General features: G+C 39.7%; 1 protein-coding gene across 1 annotated transcript in view; it reads right to left on the reverse strand.

Annotated features, from left to right (window-relative positions):
* Nucleotides 1–20,554, reverse strand: part of PTPRD (protein tyrosine phosphatase receptor type D) — a 592,319-nt gene extending 571,765 nt beyond the window's left edge. Inside the window, exon 1 of the mRNA XM_084834479.1 lies at nucleotides 20,012–20,554. The gene's annotated coding sequence lies outside the window, so the exon portion shown is untranslated. The remainder of the gene's footprint in view (nucleotides 1–20,011) is intronic.
* Between the last annotated feature and the right edge of the window lie 3,320 nt (nucleotides 20,555–23,874).

Genomic DNA, 23,874 nt, shown 5'->3' on the forward strand with positions numbered 1-23,874 from the left:
GAGGGGAACTAGTACTTCCTGGATTTGGAAGCTATGCTTCTATGAATGCAGCCCAAAAGAGCATTTGCCTTTTTTGCAGCTACATCACATTGTTGGCTCATATTCAGCTTGTGATCTACAACAATTCCAAGTTCTTTCTCACTTGTAGTGTTGTTTAGCCATGTATCCCCCATCTTGTAACTGTGCATTTGGTTTCTTTTTCCTAGGTGCAGAACTTGAGTTCAGTTAAGCAGATAGAGAAATTTGCCATACCCAAGCTCCAAGGGGGTCTAGGCCCAACTTGGCATGGGCATGAAATGCAATGACTGGTATTTTGTAATGTGCCCCATCACTAGCTTCATTACTTCATTTGGACTTTGGCCAATGATACAGATCAGATCAGATGCTCTATAGCCCTCAACATGGAGTATTCCCATGGAAGCAGTCAGATAATTCAACTAATATTTGGCTGGGCTGAAAATGTTGAGTGGCACCAACTCCCAGCAGCAATTCATCTGAGTGTGGTGGGCCATCTTTTAAACACACACACACACACGCACACACACACTGCTTGCAAAAAGCAGCATCTGACAGCCTGGTTGGACTTTGCCAGACTTTACTTCCTCCAAGAAGTTGGATCTAGGGGAACAATAATGGACCTCAAAATATATAATGTTCTGTCATAAACTGTAACTGTAAACATCTGAAGAGTACTATGTCTTAAAAACCATTTTAGTTGCTTTGGAATACTAGGTTTTTGCAAACTCTGTATAACTGTCTGCAATCAGGAAGCCTTTGTCTAAATGCAAATATACCTTGAGAAAATCTTCTGATAAACAATTAAGTTGTTGCAGGGGAATGAAGAGGATGGTCCCCTTTTCTCACTCAGAATCTGGAGCTAAACAGAACAAGCATTTTAGGCATTTTATATTTCAAAAACTTTACTGCTACTTTTAAGCCTTTTTTCCCTCATTTATTTTACTCCTATTTTAAACTGGAACTAAGAAAGATCCTTTTCATGAAAATGAGACTTTGCCATTTTGCTGAAGCCACCTTCATGTTGTATCATTCTAAGCCTTTATGACAACCTCATCAGAGCATGGAACCAAAAGTTACCTTGTCAAAATAACTCTTCCGCAAGCTTTATGCCCTACATCTTGTGTTATCAAAGAAACAATGATAGTACTTTGTAAATAACGTTGTAAATAATACGGACACAATCTTAACATTATTGTACACAGTTTTACTAACTATGATGAGAACTTCCCTTTTACCACACGTTTGATCTTAGCCGAGAAATGCAACAGGGGTTCATAGCTTTTAGCTATTTTGAGTGGGATTGGAAATGTTTTAAAATGGTTATTGGAATATTAAACTGAATCTGATCATTGGTAACCCTTTCCATTGTTGTAATTGTATCACTGGAATGATGTGCAATTCTGTGGTGTCTCAGGTTAATTGTGTAATAAAAGAACAGTTACAAAAAAAGAAAAGAAATTTGCTTTGACATCAAAAAGCATGTTAACCATCCCTTAAAGGAATGTTTGCCAATTATAGAATTATATTGTTTATACTTCGTTCATGTTTTATAATGGAATCCTTTTATTCATGTGGTGTTTTGAATAACAACAATAATACTTAGCAGTTCTATCAAACATTACAAATATTCAGAGCACTTCACATACATTAACTCAGTAATCCTTATAATAACCCTGCAAGGTTGGCTAATATTATTATCCCTATAACATAGACTGGAGGGGTGTCAAACTAAGTAAGTGGCTTGCCTAAAAACCCTAGTTCGTGGTTGTGATGAGATTTGAAGTGAAAACTTCCCAGCTCACATTCTTAAACACTAAGCTACACTGCTGTACTTAAATTTTGAAATTGGACAATATTTTTTCTTTCTTTCTTTCTTTCTTTCTTTCTTTCTTTCTTTCTTTCTGAAAATAGCAGATTTCGACTGAGTATCATGACAGCCCTCTTACCATGCTTGCTTGAGAGACATGTATAAACTAGTCTGCAATCTACTTTTTGGTGTTCAGGGAATAAGCCCTTCTGGAACATGAATGCTGGGTGAAGATAGACAATTGTCCTTGGTTTGATTAATAGAAACTGTGGGGTAGGTGATTGGCTTTTCCTCAGATTTTATAGTGGATATAGTACTTCGTGTACAATATCTTTTCTCTTTAGGGCCAACCACTACGTGTACAGTGATATATTGATTAGACTTGAACCAAGTGGAGATAGGATATTTATACTCTCAGGAGGTCCCTCATTAGGTGAATAGAGTATGGGGTCACTCTATTGTTCACAGAAAATTTTGGCAGGAAACTGCTGCTTGATATGCCCCATGCAGCCAAATGTCTGCTTAGCTTTCCTTTTCCAGGCAAACAACAAGAAAAGCAACTACAGCCAAGCAGTTCAATGAGGGACACACTTAAGATGGTGGCAGAATTTTCCCTCCTGACAACAGCCCTATTCAGGTATTCTCCCTCATACAATTAACACCTGCGTAAGAGGGAGCATGGCCCTTGCCTGCTTGGCCCACTCAAACATCCCTATCAGTTCCAACCCCCATGAAGAATTCTAATTATGCAAGGTTCCAGATCTGGGGGGGCTATGCATGTAGAGCAGGCTCCCCTCTAGAGACATGCCCCCCAATGTGTGGAAGGGGGGCAGAGCCAACTGTAATGCAACAGTTTGGGCAAGGGCAGTTGGTGTGACAGCACTTTCCCCTTCATGCTATTGTTAATCCCAAGTGAGAATGACCAAATAGGGCAATTGTGTCTAGCACCTTTGAAAACTAGGTATCTGAACAGAGCGTGGCACGTTAATCTTAAACATTTGCCCTAGCGAAAGCTATGTTTTGTAACACTGAACTGTTACAGCAATTCAAATACTCCCATCTTAAGAACTTTATTTTTGTTTATTTGTTTACAATATCACCCAATATATCATGGTAACATTGGAAAAATCTAGTTTAAACAAGAAGCACCACAGGAGTTGAGGGCAGCAAGAGATAGCCCATAAGATAGCCCATAAGATCTTCAGTGACTTATAATGTAAAGATTTCCCCTCAATCCTTCACTTGGAAGCAGGATAATTCTCCAGAGAAGACCACCTACACATCTACTTAGACCTGCACTGCTTTATTCTATCATGATCCGTATTCTGTGTGTGTGCGCGCACGCGCGCGCGTGTGTGTGTGTGTGTGTGTGTGTGAGAGAGAGAGAGAAAGAACGAGAAAGCACAATTCATCATTTAATGAATACAAATCAAAATAAAACTGAGATGTGTTCAACAGAAAATAATTTGTTTTTAAGCACAATGGCCACAGTTTAGAGAGGTGCATATTAACCATCTACCCATCCCTAATGTTCCCCCAAGGAATTCCTTTTCTGAAGATGTACCTCAGAAACCACAGAGCTGTTTATACTCCCAATTTCCAAAACACAGTTTGGAGACTTGGTACAAAAGTTCTGAAAAACAAAACATGGCTAGATGGAAGGATAAATGAGTGTACCAGCAATATTTCCCTTTAAAAAAATTACACAAAATTCCCAGAGTTGTTTTTAACTGACAAGATATTTTAAAGAGCAGTTGGATGTTCTGTGCAGGCAGAGTCTGAAAGCAACATAATACTCACATGATGCAAAAGATTGGAGAGAATTATGAATTTGAAAGGAAAGTGCTTACAGGACAGTTTTAGCTAGGTAATGCTCAAGTGGAACATCCAAAAGCCTGTAATTGCCATCCCTGACTTTGAAATTTGTTTTTCAAGTCCATTCTGGCATCTGATCCAAAAGGTCAAACACAGTACCTAGTCAAGGTACTTGACTTCTAGTTACTCTTCTGGTTAAACAGAAATGTTCATTTTAAAATATACCAGAAATTATAAATAAATTGAACTGTAATTGTTCTCCTCTTGCCTTATAAGGAATGTTATGCAAATAAAATAATTTACATACAGTGATCTAGCAAAACTTGCTTTGTAGATAACAACATAGCCCTGTTTTATTTTTTTTTCTTTACAAGTTTATTTTGACAGCTGTAGTGTCCAGTAAAACCATTCATACATCATGATAAATAAAGGCAATCATGAAAAGTGTTCTTAGTTTTCTGAGACCTATAATGGACAGTGAATAAACAGTTACATTTTTACTATCTAAACTTTTATTATAAGAAAGGAAGTCACAAGAGTGTAGGTGGGTATATGTTACAAGTCCTCCACATGGTACCACTTCAGAACGCACATTGGTAACTGCTTGTTCAAATGCACTCCCACATCTAGAAAATTATCAGGAGAACTGATATTTGTCAAATGGAAGTAGAATTACAATTTTCAGAGGAAAAAGTGGGAGTGCTGCTCTTGCGTAGCTGTGGAGTAAGGAACTGACCTTTCAATTTGAATTTGATACCCATGCCCTGTTGGTTTAGTAGAAAAATAGGACTGGTGACTATAAAAATAGACATAAACTAATCATTCATTAGAGAAATGAAGTACGCTGTTTCTAAGTATTTTGCTGCTCGTTATGCATATGCAAGCAGAATTTGCTTGATACAAAAAAGTAGTTTCAGGTTTCTAATCATTGCACGTTTCATATTCATCAGATGCATGCACAGAGATGAGTTCATAACAATGACAGGTGTGGGAAAAACGCAATATAATCAAAAACTGTTATGGAAATAGCAGATAGGGTTACAACACTCTAGTGAAAATTTTTTTAAAAAAAAATCCAGTATTTTCAGTTGACCTAAGCAACATATTACACAAAAGTCAGCAATTCTCAACATAGTCCTGATAAAGCCAAGAACAACTCCAGAGTAGAGAGGATTGTCTTGATGAAAATAGGTTAAAATATGTATGAGCCTCTCACTATCATCACAATATCTAAGCTCCTGTTTCTTATCCTAATTTATACACAGACATGCACTGTCAGAAATATGCTGTAATTTATTTTCCAGAAGATGAAAAACCTAGGCACAAAAAGATGAAGTGAACTGAGATTGTGCTGTTGTAGGTAACTGGAAATCACTTGAACCATGGTTTTAAAGTGTGCTTGGGGAAACCCTGGGTTTCCCCAGAAGCTTATCAAGGACTTCTTAATGAGAATATCAATACTGGTGGAAAGGTTCTCTGAATTACAGCTAAGCCACTATGCCATGTACAGCTGTACTGGAGCATTTGGCACACATCAGAGCACACTCCCAGTCTGCCTGGGGCAACAGCAAAGTCTAACTGCTATAGTCAATACCCTGTATGAACTAAGTGTGTGGCCTAATCCATGGCACAGGATGCTCTGGAATGTGCCTGAGTTCCATGACAGGTGTTTAGGCTTTCCTTACCACATGGGTCAATGTGGAAAAGATTCCCTGGAGGCAAAATGTTTTAAAATCACCAACCATTAAGAAGTGGTACATGAAGAATAACTGAGACACAAACCAATGCTATCACCATTATGCCATATTTCTTTCAAATATTTGGAATAACAATGCCTTAATTCACTAAGAGATTGTCATCGGCCACTACTGATATGAAACATATCACTGACTATGATGGCACTCACTTTAATGATGTAACAGTACAAGCGGATATGTAACCAGGCTTGTGAATAGCAACCCAATCACCCTCCGGAGCAGTTTTGGAGGGTGCATGGTGGGCTGCAGGGGGGGGGGGGGGAGAGAGGCCAGGGAAGTCCCATTCTGTCAACAGTATCTCTTCTACTGGTGGAAAGACAATCTTGGATCCAACCTCATGTAATTCAGATTCTGAATACATTTTCTGAAGTATAAGTATTTCATTTCTTTCCAGATAAGTATCTTTAAGGGACACTTTTTGGTAGTCACGATATTCAAACAAATAATGGCAAATCTAAAAGGGCTTTTTTTATTGAACTGTACTGGACTACTTGATTAATGATGTAATCAAACAATTATTTCAAGTAAACAAGCACCATCTGTGCTAAATAAATAACAGTGACTACCAAGATTATCTATTACTTAAACAAAAATATTTTACATTTACCCAAATGTGCTAGCTGATTATGCAGCATAACCAGAAATAATATGAATGAAGTCTAATTTAAATTTACTGTTAAAAAGTAAGAAAATGCATGGTATTTCTGTGTCAGCAATAAAATGTCAAGTATTATGTCACAACTTCAAATAACAAAGCTTTTTTTAAAAAAGCACACTACCTTTTATAAGATATATACAAGTAGAAGGGGACTACATACCAGGTGGCCCAAAAGTAGGTATATAGTTGTTTAGAATGTTGATGGGAGGGGGAGAGAATGTGTGAGTAGAAGATGTGTGGGTGGAGTCAGAATGACAGTTGGGAAGAGTGACTGACAGGGAGTGACAGTTAAATCAATTAAGTGTAGAGAGTGAGGGGAGTGAGGCCCTTAAGTAGGTATACAGTTGTTTAGTTGTTTAGTTATTTTTTTTACTGATATTGTGAATGATGGCAGCGAACCTGAGTCAAGAACAAAGAAAGTGGATTCTAAAGCAGTACTGGAAGACTGAAAATGCCGAGCGGGTGCGCACAGCGTGGCAAGAGGAATCTGACGCTCCTCCACCATCACATCTGACAATTTATCATCTTAGAGATATATTTGAAGCAACAGGTGCAGTGGATAATGCACCAAAATCTGGATGTCCTAGGATGTCTCTGACAGAGGAAAATGAGATGAGAGTTGCTCTGACATTTGTGAACAGTCCGAAAAAGTCCACATGACGTATGTCTAAGCAGCTATCCATACCTACAATGTCCTTGCAACGCTTAATGTGTAAATTGAAATTGAAGCCATACCGTCCAAGACTGTTACATGGTCTTCTGGAGGACCACCTAGACCGTCGGTTGCAATTCTGTGAGATGATGCGTAACCAAATCTCTAACGAACCAGACCTTCTTGATGAGATCATCTGGTCAGATGAGGCTTCTTTCAAGTTGTCAGGCCATGTGAACAGGCATAACTGTTTGTATTGGGCAGATGAAAATCCTCATTTGACTATCACATCTCAACTGAAGCATTTATGGACATTGATGCGGACCAGAATTTGTGTCGTACTGTGTGTCAAAGTGTTCTGGACAGGTTCGAGGAATGTTGCAACATTGATGGTATACATTTCGAGCACTTACGAGATTAAACAGTGTTAAACAAATGTAAATGTAATAAACGATGTAATAAAATGCAAATAAACTATACTGTATACCTACTTTTGGGCCACCCTGTATTTCAAATAATGTTTGTATAATGAAAAATGAAGCTGATACTGACTGCTTTGTCTGGTAAAACTGATGGTAATTCTTAACGCTCTAACATCTCGACTTCGGGCTGTAGGATGGTCTCTCCATAAACATAATAGACATTTCACACTCTGGCCAAATATACTTCTGCTTAGCTACAGTATTCTACTCTGTCTAAGAAATTCCTTCTTAAATTTTAAATCCAGTGATTTAAACCATGTTTATAACAATGTATAAAGAAAGATTCTTATTTATTTGCACAAACATACCACCAAGCAAGTCTGTAGCAATGTGATTTTGGTAGGTTTATGGGTACACTATATTCCAGGACGGTCTAGCAAAACAGCACAATCCTATACCCACTTACCTGGGAGTAACCCCCACTGAACTCAGTGGGACTTACTTCTGAATAGACATGCATAGAATTTCATTGTAAGGGACTGAGTTATGAATTGGGAAATCCTTGGTTCAAATCATGCAACTCATTAGTTGTATGCTATTCCAAACGTCCTTGGACTGAAGAGAGGAATGTTAAATAAATGTAATAAAATAAATACAGGGTAATAATAGTGAGCTATTTTACAGTACTGATGGAAGGATTACAACAAGACAGTGTGTATGAAGTGATTTGCACACCATAAAACGCCATATTAATGCTAAGTGGTATCATTACGTGCCAGGCAAATGTGGTCAAATTCACCCTCCCATGATATTGTAACTCTGTTACTCATTGTTAAACCCAGTCTTAAGGAATTTACAAAAATGAAATTCCAAGGAAGTGGTGAAATTTTATGAACCAAAGCAGCTCAAAGTTTTATACTTGCCATGGGAAACACTGGTGTTATACTTGGGTTTCCTGCATCAAATATATAATGTGTGGACATCATTCACATATATAAAATGCATAATTAAACTTATATTTATATTGCTCTGGAACTATAGCCCAATCAGGTTTCCAGATGTATACACACAGGTAGTTAAACAGCTATCTGTACACAATTATATGATATCCACACATTACATATTTGCTCTAGCAAACAATATTGCAACACCAGTATTTCCCACAGCTGTCATAATGTATAGAACTACCCTCAAGTCTGAAACATGAATCTTGTACAAATTTAGCCTTGAAACTTACAAAATAATCCATCCTCTCCATCTTTCTCCCCTCTACTCATGGACTACAAAGACAACTTTTAGTGCCCACATCTCCTTTCTTTCTTTCTTTCTTTCTTTCTTTCTTGCTGATCTCTGCCAGGAGATAAGGCTCAATATAAACAGATTGCTAAAATGATACAGAAGAAACTACTGTACATCTAAAACGGCTGATTCCTTTCACAGCTTTTTATGTCAATCATTAATTAACATTTTGAAGACAAGGAAAGCCTTTGTAAGAGATTCAGCAGCCTTGTCCTTTCAATTAAAGGTGTTAGAGATCACTGTGAATATTTCTGACACCTGGCAAATGACCTCCAGAAAAATTAAAAATGAAAGAGGGCATACTTGACATTCCTGGTAAAAGTAAAGCAAAATACAGCCTCAAAGAAATAAGGGAAAAACAATAGTTTAGCTTATATATAGTCATAAGAACATAAGAGTAATGCTGGATCAGACCAAAGGCCTATCTAGTCCAGCATTCTGTTCCTAATCTGGCAAAACAGATGCCTATGGGAAATCCAAAAGCAGGATATGAGTGCAACAGCACCCTTCCACTCATGTTCCCCAGCAACTGGTTTAAAGAAACATGCTGCTTCTGATACTGGAGGTCATAAAGCCCTTTTAAAATAAAATGAAAATCTTTGCAGACCAGGTCACCTTATTTATAAAGTTTTTTTTTTAAAGTAGAAATAGGCCCACTAAGTCTGTCTGCTGTTTTGCAGTCTTGTAAAAAACATTAAATAATTAACACAAATAGTACTACCTTTACTAGGACCAAAGTTTCACAAAGCTGTGACCTTTGATCTTGACTTCATGACATTTTGGTTGGTCATAGTACAGGTATTAATATTAGTTGGATTTTGGAAATGTTTTTTTTCCTAATGAGCCAACGTAGCTATCTATCATACGTGTATTGAAACAATGGTTTGGATCTGTTATAAACAACATTGCTAATAACACTGCACTAGCATAAACTGCTTGCACAACATAACTTGTCCTTGCTAGGGCATTGGGAAAAAGTTATTTCCTGCTGAACTGTGGTGCCGGCACTGAATTTCAGTGGCAAATTGCTGCTTTTCCCCATTGCCCTAGCAAGTGCGAGTTGCATTACACAAGCATGGATTTACACTAGTGCAATGTCATTAGCACTAGCGCTGGGGCACAGTTGGATCCTAGCCAATTAGGATATGTAGTTCATTAAAGAAATCGACTAAACATTTACACTCTGAAATTGTCTCTCTCATCTGCGTCCAAGTAAACAAAGTGAAAATACCAGTCAGTACCTAACATTTCGATATTGACCATGTGGTGATGTCCATATGTAGAGTCGCCTCTTGCGCTGTTGGAAAAGAGTGTTTGCTATGATCAGCGTGTTCTCTTGGCAAAACTCTATTAGCCTTTGTCCTGCTTCATTTTGTGCACCAAGGCCATGCTTGCCTGTTATCCCGGTTATTTCTTGACTTCCCACTTTAGCATTCCAATCCCCTATGATGAAAAGGACATCTTTTTTTGGTGTTAGTTCTAGAAGGTGTTGTAGGTCTTCATAGAACCCATCAACCTCAGCTCAGCTAAGGAAGGCTGAGCACCGAAGAACTGATGCTTTCGAACTGTGGTGCTGGAGAAGACTCTTACGAGTCCCCTGGACTGCAAGGAGGTCCAATCAGTCCATCCTAAAGGAAATCAACCCTGACTGCTCATTGGAAGGGCAGATACTGAAGCTGAAGCTCAAATATTTTGACCACCTAATGCGAAGAGAAAACTCTCTGGAAAAGACCCTGATGCTGGGAAAGACTGAAGGCAAAAGGAGAAGGGGACGGCAGAGGATGAGATGGCTAGATAGCATCACCGATGCAATGAATATGAACTTGAGCACGCTCCGGGAGAGAGCGCAGGACAGGAAGGCCTGGCGTGCTGTGGTCAATGGGGTCACGAAGAGTTGGACACGTCTTAACGACTGAACAACCTAACATTTCCACTGCAACTTTTTAAAAAAACTCTTTCATTCATGGAAGAAAAACATGCATCTATTCAGAAGTCAGATTAACATTAAGCTCTCACTAGGAGCACTAGGAGTGCCAGAGACCTCTCCTGGAAATCCTCTCCTGGACTACTTGTTAAGATCTGCATGCAATAAAGACACAACAAATTTATCTCCACAAAGAACATAGTTTGTCATTCACAAGAGCATAATGTAATCAGGTAAAAGAAATAATTTCATGGGGGGGGGTTCCCTATTAAATTAACAGTTGAGAAAAAAATTGCTTTTCTAACAAATGTTCTTGGATGTTACTCAATTTGACTTTTGTTTCTGGCAAAAGAGCCCTAGAAGGATGACTAAGAGTCCGCAAAAGGAAGGAAACCCCCTCTCACAAAAAGAATTTTAGGGCAACACCAAATGTTAAGTCTGTGAATATTTTTGGTGCAAAGGGATGTGGGGGGGGGTTTTCAATGAATCTGAATTTTTCTTGGAAAGCCTCCCAATCCCAACCTCCACTCCACCCCAAAATAAAAGCTTATCTTTTTTCATGCTGAGTTGCTGCTCTTCACTGCCCCAATGAGCAGCTGTTTTGGAAGATTGGGACCTGAATGTGGGGGCTAGGAGGGGCTTTACCCCTTTTCCCCGCCCACTGCAGACCTGACCGGGTCCTCTGCACCTGCAATATATTGCAAAATAGTGATCCATTTGGTTTAATAGATCATTGTTTGGCAATGTAATTTGCAAGCATGGCCCCTCCGGTCCAGATTGAGACCACAGTGGGGAAGATTAAAGGCTCCTTATCCTGCACCAAAGTACTGTTCTGATCCAGATCATGAGTCCTGCACTTACTCTAGGGTAAAAAAGAAGTAACATGTGTTTTGGATCTCATTGATATCATTCCATACTGATATCTGTTTGGCTACATGACATCACTGTTGTTAGGAAGAAAATCCATTTAGACAAAAAAAGGAAAAGGAAAGAGCCCAAACAGCAGCAGGTTAGGGCTGCAAAGAGGCTCATTATAAGTTGCTGCCACTGCCTGAATGCAAGGTATGGGAGATAGTGCCTTCTGAACGTGAGGTATGGGAGATAGTGCCTTCTGAATGCAAGGTATGGGAAACAGTGCCTTCTGAATGTGAGATATGGGGTACATTCCTGCTGTACATAGTATTTGCTATCTTAGATCGTTTAAAGAAGGGCTGCTTACTGCTAGGGAGAAAAAATCTGCCCTTTTCCCATTTCAGATGAACCCTAGATAATAGGCATATGAAAAATTATTAGTCCAGAATCACAGGCTATTGGAAATAGTGGATTCTGGATTGAAAACATGTGACCTTTGCACATGGCAAACAGTCAAAGTTATTCACTACAAGCCAATTGCTAACCAACCAATTATGAAGGAAAGTGGGTCAGCTCACTGGGAGCAGGTTGGTCATGTGGGTCATAGTAAGCCATCTTGATAACTATTTTAGCGCATACGAAAGTAAACTGCATCTTTGGCTGAAAGGAGAAAAGCTGGTTACAACACGCAAGGATACACATCCTTCTTGGGCTAATCTGCTTTCTTTTAAAAAAAATTTATGATGTGGTAATATCTATTGCAGGAAAATAGAAAGCATCCCAATAAAATTAAGGTTGTGAGTCCTACTCATTGCTTCTTCCTATAATTCACTGATGGTGAAGATACACCAGCTCAAATGCTATATGACTGCTCTTCATTCACCATCTCTTTTGTCCAGGTTATTCATCATCCAAACAACAACTGCATGCTCAGCTGAGCTTCAGGGCTAAAGTCCTCCAGTGAAAGGATATGATAGTCCTGAGTGATGCAGAAGTAAGTAGCCACAGACTGTAGTCCAGCCCTAATTGTTTATGTGATACTTTAAGCTACCCACATTCCCAGCTAGGCTCAGTGCCCAAGAAAGCTTGTGGTAGTTTTAACTGGATTTTAATTAAATTTTTATAGTGTTTTTATGGTGCTTTATGGTTTGTCTTTGGCTCTTTGGATTTGTATTATGGCTTTTAAAAACATGTACATTGCCTCAGGTATCTTCATAAAGACAATTATATAGAAATAGATAGGTACTTCAGGATCCTTGATGTCACAGTCCAGAAGGACTAAAGAGATAGAAAGTAGTCCAACTTAGCAACTAGCTGACAGATCAAAATGTTTGAGGTTTTGTCACCAAATGTTCAACACTACCCTATCCCATGTAACCATCTGTAGAGCTGGCCTCCAAAACATACAAAGGATCTTGTTAGCAATTAATTTTAATGGTGAGAAGTTCTTTTTCCCCAGGTATTTTTCCTTTCTCACCTGATGGAAGCATTTTGGCTTAAAATGTACACCTACCTTATTGTGTTATAAAGATATTCATGTTTTATTTATTTATTTATTATTTATTTATTACATTTATATCCCGCCTTTTTTCCTCCAAGGAACTCAAGGTGGCGTACATAATCCTCCTCCTCCTCCATTTTATCCTCACAACAACAACCCTGTGAGGTAGGTTGGGCTGAGAGTATGTGACTGGCCCAAAGTCACCCAGTGAGCTTCCATGGCCGAGTGGGGACTAGAACCCGGATCTCCCGACTCCCAGTCCAGCACTCTAGCCACTCGTTTCCTTGAGTAATTTTTACCCCAAAGCTGAGAAGACACCCATTGGTTTAAAATGACTACTAGAGATTAACAAAGAAAGTAGAAATCACACAAAAGACGCACTTTATAGAACAGCCAGAAATCACAGAAAGGTCAGACTAGAATTGTGGCAAGATCAAGGTGACACTACTGTAGCACATGAGTAAAGATGTACAAGATATTGATCTGATTTACACATAACGACAATCCAGAGCATTAGCTGAGAATGGGTTAAAGATGCATCGTCATTGAATCGTGGGTTGTTGTTGAATCATGGGTTGTTGTGACGGGTGAACCCTGCACTATGGTTTAACTCTTTATCCACAATATTTTCCACAATATTTTTTTAAAAGAACACACCACCTTTTTGGCAAGCTGTTGTTAGTGTAGTAGAACATATATCTTACTTGGCACCATTCAATACTTTTGATGACCCAGGCTTCTGAAGATGCTGCCTTTATGAGAATGCTTCTGATTTCTTACCTTAGGGGACACTAACAAACAACTTGTCAGGTGGTTTGCTGAGACTTCTCTTTAATGCAGAGATGTTTGCATTGTACCACTCCTATCATCTGCCGAAAAAAAGACTCATCTTTAAAGGGTTAATCCAAACTCTATCAAAATATAAAGTTTTGCCCCAATTACCAAACACAGATATGATCCTTTCCACATTTATACCAACTTTTCAGGAAAACTAAAATACGCATCCATTCTAAAACATTTAATATGTATTTGTCTTTTTAAAATCAACTACAAAATGCTCCACATTTGGACAATGACTTTTAAAAATACTCCTTTTCAGATAATTATAATAAATGTATTATGTTGTTCTGTACAGCGCCATTTTTACCATGGAATTAAAAATATCAACAATCCAGACATATTTTTATAAACAACCAAGCTGAATAAAGTCACAAACATCTAAAATTCAAAACTACTGTTAAAATTACACCCATAAAAACTATATGAAGCTTAATGATATTCATTCATTTATCTGGAAGAGGGGGGGAAGTATTTCAGTCTTAATGGTCTTAATATCCACAATATGCCTTCTCTCTTGGCTTGTGAAATAAATGGCTTTCTGAGCTAGACTAGAATATTAGCTCACAATTGCATGTGTCTAGGCTAATTTTTTTCCCTCTGAGAAATGCTACTGGTTGAGTTGGCATTGAGACAGAAGGCTGTAAATTCCTATCTTCCATCAGTACCACTGACCTCAGAACAAACCCCACAACTGGCTACAGGCATTCAACATCCATCATTGCTCCTGAAACCTAATCTTTCAGGGAAGGACAGCTGCACTGGACAACAGTTAAGCAGATTTCTAAGCTATACTACCATTCAAACAATTAAAAAATGAAACTAGGAAACTTCCATTTTAATTTCTGCTCTTGTTTTGATGTGTATGGTTTTCTTTTTTAAATTAATATTTATATTTTGAATCTGGTAAGGAAAAAATTCTAACTTGCTGCTAATTCAAAACATGAAATTACCCTTTTCCATAGGACTTATTTCAGAGTAACCATTATAAGATTGGGTTATAAAGTGCACTGTTAAATGCCTTGAAGTCCTATTGATTTAACTAGACTGTGCATAATTTCTCCAAATTTTGCAAACCCACTCAAGATTGTCTTCAGATAAAGAGGATAAAGTCCAAATATTTATCAAAAATCGAAGAAGGAATAACTGATCCAAGCGTAATTGTTAATAATAAAGGGAAACCAGACAGTATCCAATCTCCAGTGGAAATGTGAAAATCCTTCCACAAGTGCAGGGATTAGTTCCTTGCTTATCTTTGAAATTTCACTATCATGACAATTAGCATTTGCTAGCGTGAGAAGTTAGTAGGTTTGGACAACTACAAAATCATGTTATACACACCACTTACTGAACTTTGAAACATGCTTCCCAGAGCATTAAAGGATACAACCTGGGGATTACCACATTTTCTTGCTCTATTTCATACAATATATTTAATATATTATTTATGGGGAAAATCTGTACCAAGCAACTTTAACCATGTGAGATGAGAGTTTGCTTAGCTGCTATTTAAAAGATCTGTGCTTTCATTGTACAAAGCAATATCATCTGCTTCTCCCAATACTACAGAATTTAAATATTAATTGGCAATATCAAACAACCTCGCTATGCTTAACCAGGGAGAAGTGCAACACAAGAATAAATTTGGCCATCTTTCAATCAAAAATAAATGCCTTAATGGAAGAATTAAAAGTCTCATCATTTTAGTGAAGTGATAAGACAAATACACTACTCAGAGTATTATTATATTTTGCAAATATATGAACAAACATGCGATATCTTAAGAGGGTATATCTGTAAAACGTAGGCATTACTCTAATATTAATTCTTCATATATTAACTGCTATATCCATTTGACTCTACTTACATACTATTTTTATTGAATCATCTTAGATGTTTATATATATATATATTTATGCTATGGCATGCAAGACATGGCATGCACATGTATTTTTCTGACTATATATGGAACGTTTACATATAGAGACAATTTTATAAGCTGCCTGGGGAAGTTCTGGAGTCTTTTTCTTGGAGGTTTCCAAAGAAAGGCTGAGCAGGCATCTGTTAGGGATACATTAAGTATAAAATAGCCTGCCTCAGGGCAGGGGTTGCGCCAAATGGCCCATGATGGCTCTTCTAATTCTATAATTCTGAATATACCAGGGATCAATTTACATGTGTGATTTTTTTTATACATACCAAGCAATTAGGAAAAACAAAAAGCTGCTTTAAAAAAAATGGAGTACTAACATTTCTCATTACTATATTTGTGTATGGATATGGCTTTTTAGCATGTTCTTTTGAATGGAATTTACAAACATCCTGCATTTCTTCAAAAGCAGTTGTGATGTGCATGATTGGTAATTTAATAAGAGATACCAATGTTCAGTCAGAGCTAAATGACACTATTGGACAGACAATGTAGTTTTGATCAATATATATATCTTCCACTAAATCTGTGCTGTGGGTAGACAGAGTATAAATGCAGTACAGCTTAAACAACAAGTGAGGCTTGTTGGAAGCAATGTACAGGCAAAGCACTCTCAAGCAACCTTCTTCTACATCATCAGATTTCCTCAGTAGATATGTTGTACAGGAGCTCTAAGTGCAGTAGGTCACAGAGAAAAATAATTCCTTGTCCTATGTTCCCACTTGGCAAAACACTGATAGTACATGAAGGAATATTTTAAGCACTGATTCTCCTCTAGGTTGTCTCCTCTACACACCCATAAGCAGCCTCGTGTAAACCTATCCCAAATAAATTAACACAACCTGTATGAAATTTTGAGTCTACTTCCAGTTGTAAGGCATGTTACGTTTTGCCATCAGCAGTATTAATAAGACAGTAATGGGGTACAACATAGTATGCTGGTATTTTGACTGTCCTTAAATCAACATCTATAAACTTGTCTCCCTCATCTTAGCAAATAATAACAAAAACTTGTAAAGTCTTTATACACAAGTAAAGCCTAATAATTAGACCACTTACTATGAACGTCTTTGCAGAATTAATCCTCAAAGTTCTTCTAACTGCAAATATATTACTGTTTGCATTTTGTGTTTGGAAAGATGCACTCCAGATTAATAGATATCAGTGTATTTACATACAAATATGGACTTAAGGAAACATATTAAGTCACAATAGACATGACAAATACAGACACACACAATGTACCATTGTTTTTAGATATTTTTTTATCGATACCTGCTTCTAGCAATAGTCATTTGATACAAAACCAAAATTCCCAAGGCAACTGATCTCCCATATTGCACCTAATAGTTTGCAACCATATTCCTAAAATAATCCATACACTCACAGTACACTAGTGTTGTACTTTTATTGTGTCAACCTACAGTCTTCTGATTTATCTGTAGTAAATCCTTTCAAAAATAGGACTGTCTGTTAGCTTGATAAATCATGTTGATTTTGAAGGGAATTCAATATGCAAATCTTTCAGCTGTTTCCCAAACAAATGGTCTTCCTTGTCAATATGAAAAACTGAAGATCAACAAAGGAATACTTGACCCTATTGCCTAATGTCTATCAGGAATGCCATGGTCAGTCCATTTTTGCGTAATTGTTCAAAAATGTATAGTACATCTTCAGCCCAGATCCTACAAGTGCTGACTAGACACTATGCATAAGTTTGGAATCTTTGCAGTTACAATGGTAGTTTAAATATAGGATCAACTGACATCCATCTCTTCTTTAGGTAATCCTTATTTTTTAACCCTACATAGGTATTAGGTGAACAGTGCCAGTTCTAATCTAGTCATGAATCTTACAGCTTACCTCCCGCACTCTAGTTCTTAAAAAAAAGAAGAAAAAAAAATGCCCGGTAGTGTTAGGCATATGACTAAAGAAGAAATATATTCAGAGCTCAATTTGCTCAAGATGATCACCTTTCAAACAGCATCATCCCTCAAGTATAAAGGTAACAAGGCTAGCCCTCAAGCCCCATGTAACATTTCCCAATGGGAAATAGCATGAAAATTACTCTTCATTGCAACAACATTAGCCTAACTTATTCATAATAAATCTTAGGTAAGCCTTTATGGTACTGAGTATCAGCACAAAAAAGTCCTTCTAGCAAAAGCATGACAGTATTCTGTACAATGGTATTTGCTGTGTAAGAACAGTTAATACAGGCCCCTAGTGGTTTAGTAGTCACAGTAGCAGACAAAGGGTTGATCCCTACTTTTTAGCTTGTGAAGTTCTAGTACCAACACCAGTCCAGTGTGGAAATTACAGGTAGCTTTTAAAAAACATTGGAGAGTACACTGTGGTTCTAAATACAAACTCAGAGTATGATTGTCAAAGCCTACACAGAAAAGCATACACATGAAATAATATATCTATACACACACCCATCACAGTCTGGACACAACTAATATCTGAGTCAAATAATAGCTACAATAGAATGTTTAACTCATGCCACTGTTTAATATTCATTAAAATAGTAATGAACAAATAAAAAGGTAATTTTGAAACACAATTGCTTGAATTCTAGAATCCCCAAAACAGATCTTCCTTTGAAAGTGCCATTCCTGGCAAAGCACACACAAACCACAATGAATTTCTTAGTGACATTTTAAAAATAGAAGTCTTCTTCTCAGCTGAAGCTCTGAATGTTTATGGAGAATGTAGACAAACCATATATCATACTGAACTGAAAGTACCTAAATATACTCTACCATATCTTCACAAGTGACAGTACTGCTTTTGGGAAGCATATCCAATTAAATATATTACCCTTCTCTTTGTAAAAACAATAGAACCTAGTTCTTAAACATACCTTGTAGAGAACATATCTGATGTTACAGCAATTTGACAGCTGGATGTATGGCACTGACCAGACTATCAATTTCTTATTTGGAAAATACAACAGCAGTACAGTAGATCTCATGAGACTTAATTTAAGGTAACTATGATAGAACAACCAGTAGCTTCCCTTAAAAGCAACTACATATAATTGGTTATTTTCAGAGGAAGAGACCCTTGTTGTATTTCTGTTTTAAGTTACCCTGTTGTAGTGTTGAAGCCATTCAAGCAAAAACTCTGAATGCCACATCTCTTAAGCTGCATTTACATAAGAAATGGAAAGCAATAAACATCCCAAGCCCTATATCAGACATCAAAAAACAAACAACCACTTTCTGTCCATTTTAATTTTTGCAACATAATTCTATGGTTTAGGTGGAGGAAGCCCTTGTTAAAAAAAACTAACATTAGCCATTATGCAGATGGTGGGATGAAAGCAATAAACAAAAAGGTCTCCATCATCATGGAACACCATAACTTTCTACGTTATTTCCACAGTCCAAAAAATCACAAACACCAACAAAAAACACTCAAGCCATGGAAAGTCAAAGAATTCCCAAACTAAATCAGTATCTATTCCAGGAACTCAACTGAAATAATGCACTGCCTCACACTGAAACTGAAGGAAGATAAAAATATTGGTGCTGCACTCTGCTCAGATGAACACCCTCCTCAAACCACATCAAAAACGTAAATCTAAGTTTTATGTATGTACTGAGAAAGTTGATGATAAATGCACTTCCCAAGGGGTTGTAAAATATACAAAACCGTGAATGAATACACCACACTCTTCCAAAGTAATCTGTAGAGAAAGAGAACTAAACCCAGCAGAACAAAAGAGTGGGGAAAAGCTTGTGCAGAGGTTGTGACACGGGGCAGCTAGTCTCTAGGGAGGTGGGGAAGAGGGTGAAAGGGCAAAATAAAAACCTTAACAGGTGTTAGGAAGCAACTTAGAAATCAAAGCAGGATGGATGAAAGGAGTAACACTACATGAGAACACTGATCAAATAAGTTTGCCAGCAAAACACGCGAGGACTCCTGTAAATCCTACAATCTCGCTAGCAGAAGTCCTTGCCTTGGCCTTTAAAGATAGTAATGATGATGAATTACGCGCACACACCTTTTAACAAATGAATTTCTTCCAGGCTGTATGAGAAAGGGGGAACCTTGCCTGGAGATCCCAGGATCCTGCTCCCTACACACACACACACACACTTCTCCAATCCCAGCACAGTCAGTATGGCAGCTACTCTTGCCTTAGATTTCGGTTCTTTTCTTCCCAGTGTAATAATAATCACTCAGGACACACACTACCTCGGCCATTAACAACAGCCCTCCCTTCGGCATTTCGTGCCCTCCTCTCCTCTTCTCCCTCTCCTGTACGCAGGCAGTACATACTGGCCCTGCTCTCGACACCAGACAAGGCACACCGGCCAACCCCTCCTCCTCCCCAAGCTTCCCAAATTTGCCTTACTGTCAGTTCTTTCTCCCGTCTGGAGATTAGACCCCAGGGCTACTGTGGCGGTGGAGGAGGAGAGCAGCTGAGAAATGCACACGACCGTCTCGCACATACATGCAGCCGCGGAGGGCGCGAGCAGGGACTAGCTGGAAGAAACGGGCCAGCAGAGGCAACAGCAAGAGAATTACCTGGTCATGCTGGCTCCCCCTCAGTCCCGGCAGCGGCAGTAGCGCTGCCCCCGCCGCCAACCTAGTCCAGCCCGTCACTACCACGGGCGCTTCGTTTGCTTCTTGCTGCTGCTGCTGCTGCTGCTGCCGCCGTTGCCGCCGCCGCCGCCTCTTACAGATGCCGCTGCTGCTGCCGCGGCCACCTCTCTTTTCGCCTCCTGCTGCTGTCGCTCGCCTCTCGGGCGGCCGATTTAATCCAAAGCCGAGCCGCGGCTCCAAGCCGAGCCCCCGGGGGTCGCCGCTTGCGCGAGCCGTTTCCCCTCACAGACAGTCCGAAGCGGGAAAGTGGCAGACGGCCTCTGAGGAGAGCGTCCGAAGGGTCGGCGGCATCCAGAGGGAAAGCAGCCGGCTGAACTCCCCTGGAAGCCGGGTTTCCGTTTTCTTTTTTTGCCGCTGCCGCTTCTCCTCCTCCTCCTCCTCCTCTCCGCTCTTTCTTCTTCTTCTTCTTGCTGCTGCTGCTGCTCCCGGGCGCTCTCTGCGCTTCCCCCTCCTCCTCTCTCCTCTGGCTCCCTCCTCCCCTTTCTCTCTCTTCTTCTCTTGCCCCCCCCCTTTGGCCCCTCTTAATTTAGTCCATTCTTTAGCTACAAATAGAAAACCGGCTCCTCTCTCCTCCCACTCCTCCACACGCAACAAGAAAAAGAAAGGAAGAACAAATCACCAAAGTGCCATGCGAACCCCCGAAGGGGCAAGTTGGAGAGGGTTTGGAGGTGGACGGGTGCCGGCGGAAGCAAAGCTGACGAGGAAACCGACAGCCCCTTCTTAGAGGGAGGGCTCCTCTGCGAAGGGGCGATGGCTGCGTGCGCTTGCTGAGGGGGGAAAGTGGTCGCGATGCTCCTCTCGCGCTCTCTCTGGGTTTTGATTTTTACGGAATGTGTATCTGTGTGGTTGTGATGGTTAAATCCTCTTACGCTGTGCGCATCACAGGATTTGCCCCAAGTGCTGTTAGCAGAAGCTTGTTGCAGAGCCGGCTGTTTAGGCGCGCGGGAACGGTGGGTGGGTGGGTGGGTGGGGGTGAGGTGGAGCGGGAGAACCACTCGGCGAGCCAGCCTGCCCCTGTCTCTCCTATAACCTGGACCACAGACTGAGGGAGGACATGCGAAGCGAGGGAGGCACGCGCGCGCGAAGCGGAGAGGCAGGCAGGCAGGCGTGCGCGTGCGTGCGTGGGCGGTGACGTCACTACCCAGCGGTACCAGCCCAGGAAGGGCCGCCCATTCTCCGCCCCGCCCCGCGCGCGCCTTTTGTCTCGCACACACATATTAGATGTTTTCAAGGCGGCACGAGGATGGCGGAGAGAAACGCACGCTTTCAAATACAAGTCAGGGAGGCTGGTATCTGCTACACTCCGCCTTTTCCCCGCCCTCTCCAGTGAAACTGCAAAATCCTCGTATCATCATCACAACTGCTCCCATGTCTCAGAGAACACACGGTGCAACCTACCAGCCTTAACACACACACACACACACACACACACACAGAAGTGCGCGCGCGCACACACACGCGAAGAACTTCGTGTGCGGAGAAGACTGGAGAGGGAGAAAGCGAGATCACACAGTTCAGGCGCTCAGTTTTCGTCAGGTCAAATGCCGTTTGGGTGGAACAATAATTTATTTTCTCTCCCTAAATGGCATTAAGATGTCAGGTTTAAAAAGAGGGGTGTGGGCAAAGAAAGCCAGTTACTTGTCCGGGACTGAGAACCTCAAAAATCTGCACCCTAAGTCCCTAATCTCTGTTAGAAATCTCCGCTTTGAATCCAATGAAACTTCGAGGTTGCATACTTCAAGGAAATTGCTGCCTTTGGAGACATTATTTACATAAGCTGTATATGCAGTAGCATTTATTTTGGGTATTCTTTATATAAACAACAGGATTTGTTATTGGAAATTTAAATTAAATAACAGTAATTTACAGGTAATGACAACTTTCAGGCTTCTAAAAAAGAAAAGATGTGGTTCAAGGCTTCTGGATGCGTTTTTACAATAGCACCACAAATCATTTGAGGAAAAAAGAACCTAATAGCATGAATCACAAATGCAGAAAGGTCTCCCCACCAGACCACAGGGTGCAACCCCTTACCACCATTATAGGATACATCCAAAAATAGACATAATGCTGATTACTCAAGGTCAAAGTTCAAATGTTCTGCAAATCTCTCCCCAAAAGTAATCCTTGCAGAAATTCATTGTTTTCGCTTCACTGATGACCCAGTTCTGCAGACAGCTTGTCCACAGGATGACCCGGAGTCTGCTCCTTATGTTCCATCATTCATTTCATTGTGCGAATTTATGAAGCATACATAAGAAAACCTGCTGACTCTTGCCTTCTTCCTCCTGCCCTGAAGTGTACTTGCATGAGCAAAAGGATCAGTAGGACTAACTCTGGCACAAACAGGGCTAACTGCCTTTTGTTGCAAAGATGCACACTGAGATATGCAGGAGGCAGAAGTACTACTAGCCTCACACATTGTGATGCAAAGTTATCTGTACATTCATTCTTTTCCCTCTTACTTTTGCTTTCAGAAAGCTAGCTGCCTGCAACATCTGTATGGCAGCTTGTCTGCGGATGATGGGATTTGTGGTTTAACACATGTGGAGGGCGCCCGGTTGGCGAAGGCTGAACGAAGGGCAATCAATATACTTTGCCCACTTGCCTATGTTCAAGCCCATATGGGAAGTGATAACTGAAGACAGCAGTACTGTGTACATGCAGGAGGCAGGGGAGTGCATTGCATTAAAATATTTTAAGGACAGTCTTGTTCATCATACACAGAACATGCTCAGCAATTCTTTGCTCCCTGTAGATTCCCCACCAAAGCCATCCATACATTGGCAGAAACTTCTCTGGAGGGGGTCCCACTCATGGGAGGCGGGAGCAACAGGCTCTGCTCTGCAGACCTTCCCACAGGGAAGGGACAGCAGGGATGCAATGGCAGGGGTGGGACCAAGAAGTGCTGCCCAGCTCCCTCGCTCCATGCCACTGGTAATCACGTTACATTAATTCTGCAAATGTAACATCTCCATGTGCATGCACAAATCCTGAACCAAGATGAATTCTGAACACTGTGTCCACACACATCCTTTTGTTGTTACAGTATCACCTTACAACTGATACTAATAATTGCTACTGATAGAACAGGGCAATGCAAAGGAATCAGGTGAAGAAAATGAGAAAACATCCACACACTGGATTGGATCTGATTCCTGTTAGGATAAAATTACTGTTGTTTCAGGTAGATTTTTTGCGCAGGAAAACTTGCTGACATCCTATGCATATTTACGCAGAAATATTTACGCACATATTTACTGTGTCCACTGGGGCTTATTCTCAGATACATAAAGGTGGAATCATACTGTTGCCTGACTGAGGGTGGGATTGCATCTAAGGTTTGTCTGTAATGTAAATTGTAGGAGAAAAAGAAAAAACATAAGCACAAAACACAGCTTTCAAAATGTTTTGAGATATAGTTTTGTATTTATCTTGTTTATTCAGCATCAAAGAATATCATGTAACCTGTGCATAGTAGTATATCATACAATGTTGTGCATAGTTCTTGGCTGAATAGATGGAGCCATCTGAAAAGTACCTTGTTTGCTACCGTGGCCTGTCCCAATACTCAACTGTCTTTAAAGTTGGAAAAAAGACATTCAAACAGTAATCTCATAGTGAATGTTGCAAAAAAAAAAAAAAGACATATGGTTATAATGTAAATTGTAGGACAACTCATCAATTTAATAAATAAATAAAATAAATCATGTAGTCTTTGTTTTTAAGGTCCGCACAGTTTTGAACTTAGTTTTTTTCTCCCCGTTCACTATAAAATATACATA

Source organism: Heloderma suspectum, chromosome 2 (genome assembly GCF_057233095.1).
Source record: "Heloderma suspectum isolate Gila_16-S chromosome 2, 16-S_ref, whole genome shotgun sequence".
Lineage (NCBI taxonomy): Eukaryota > Metazoa > Chordata > Lepidosauria > Squamata > Helodermatidae > Heloderma > Heloderma suspectum.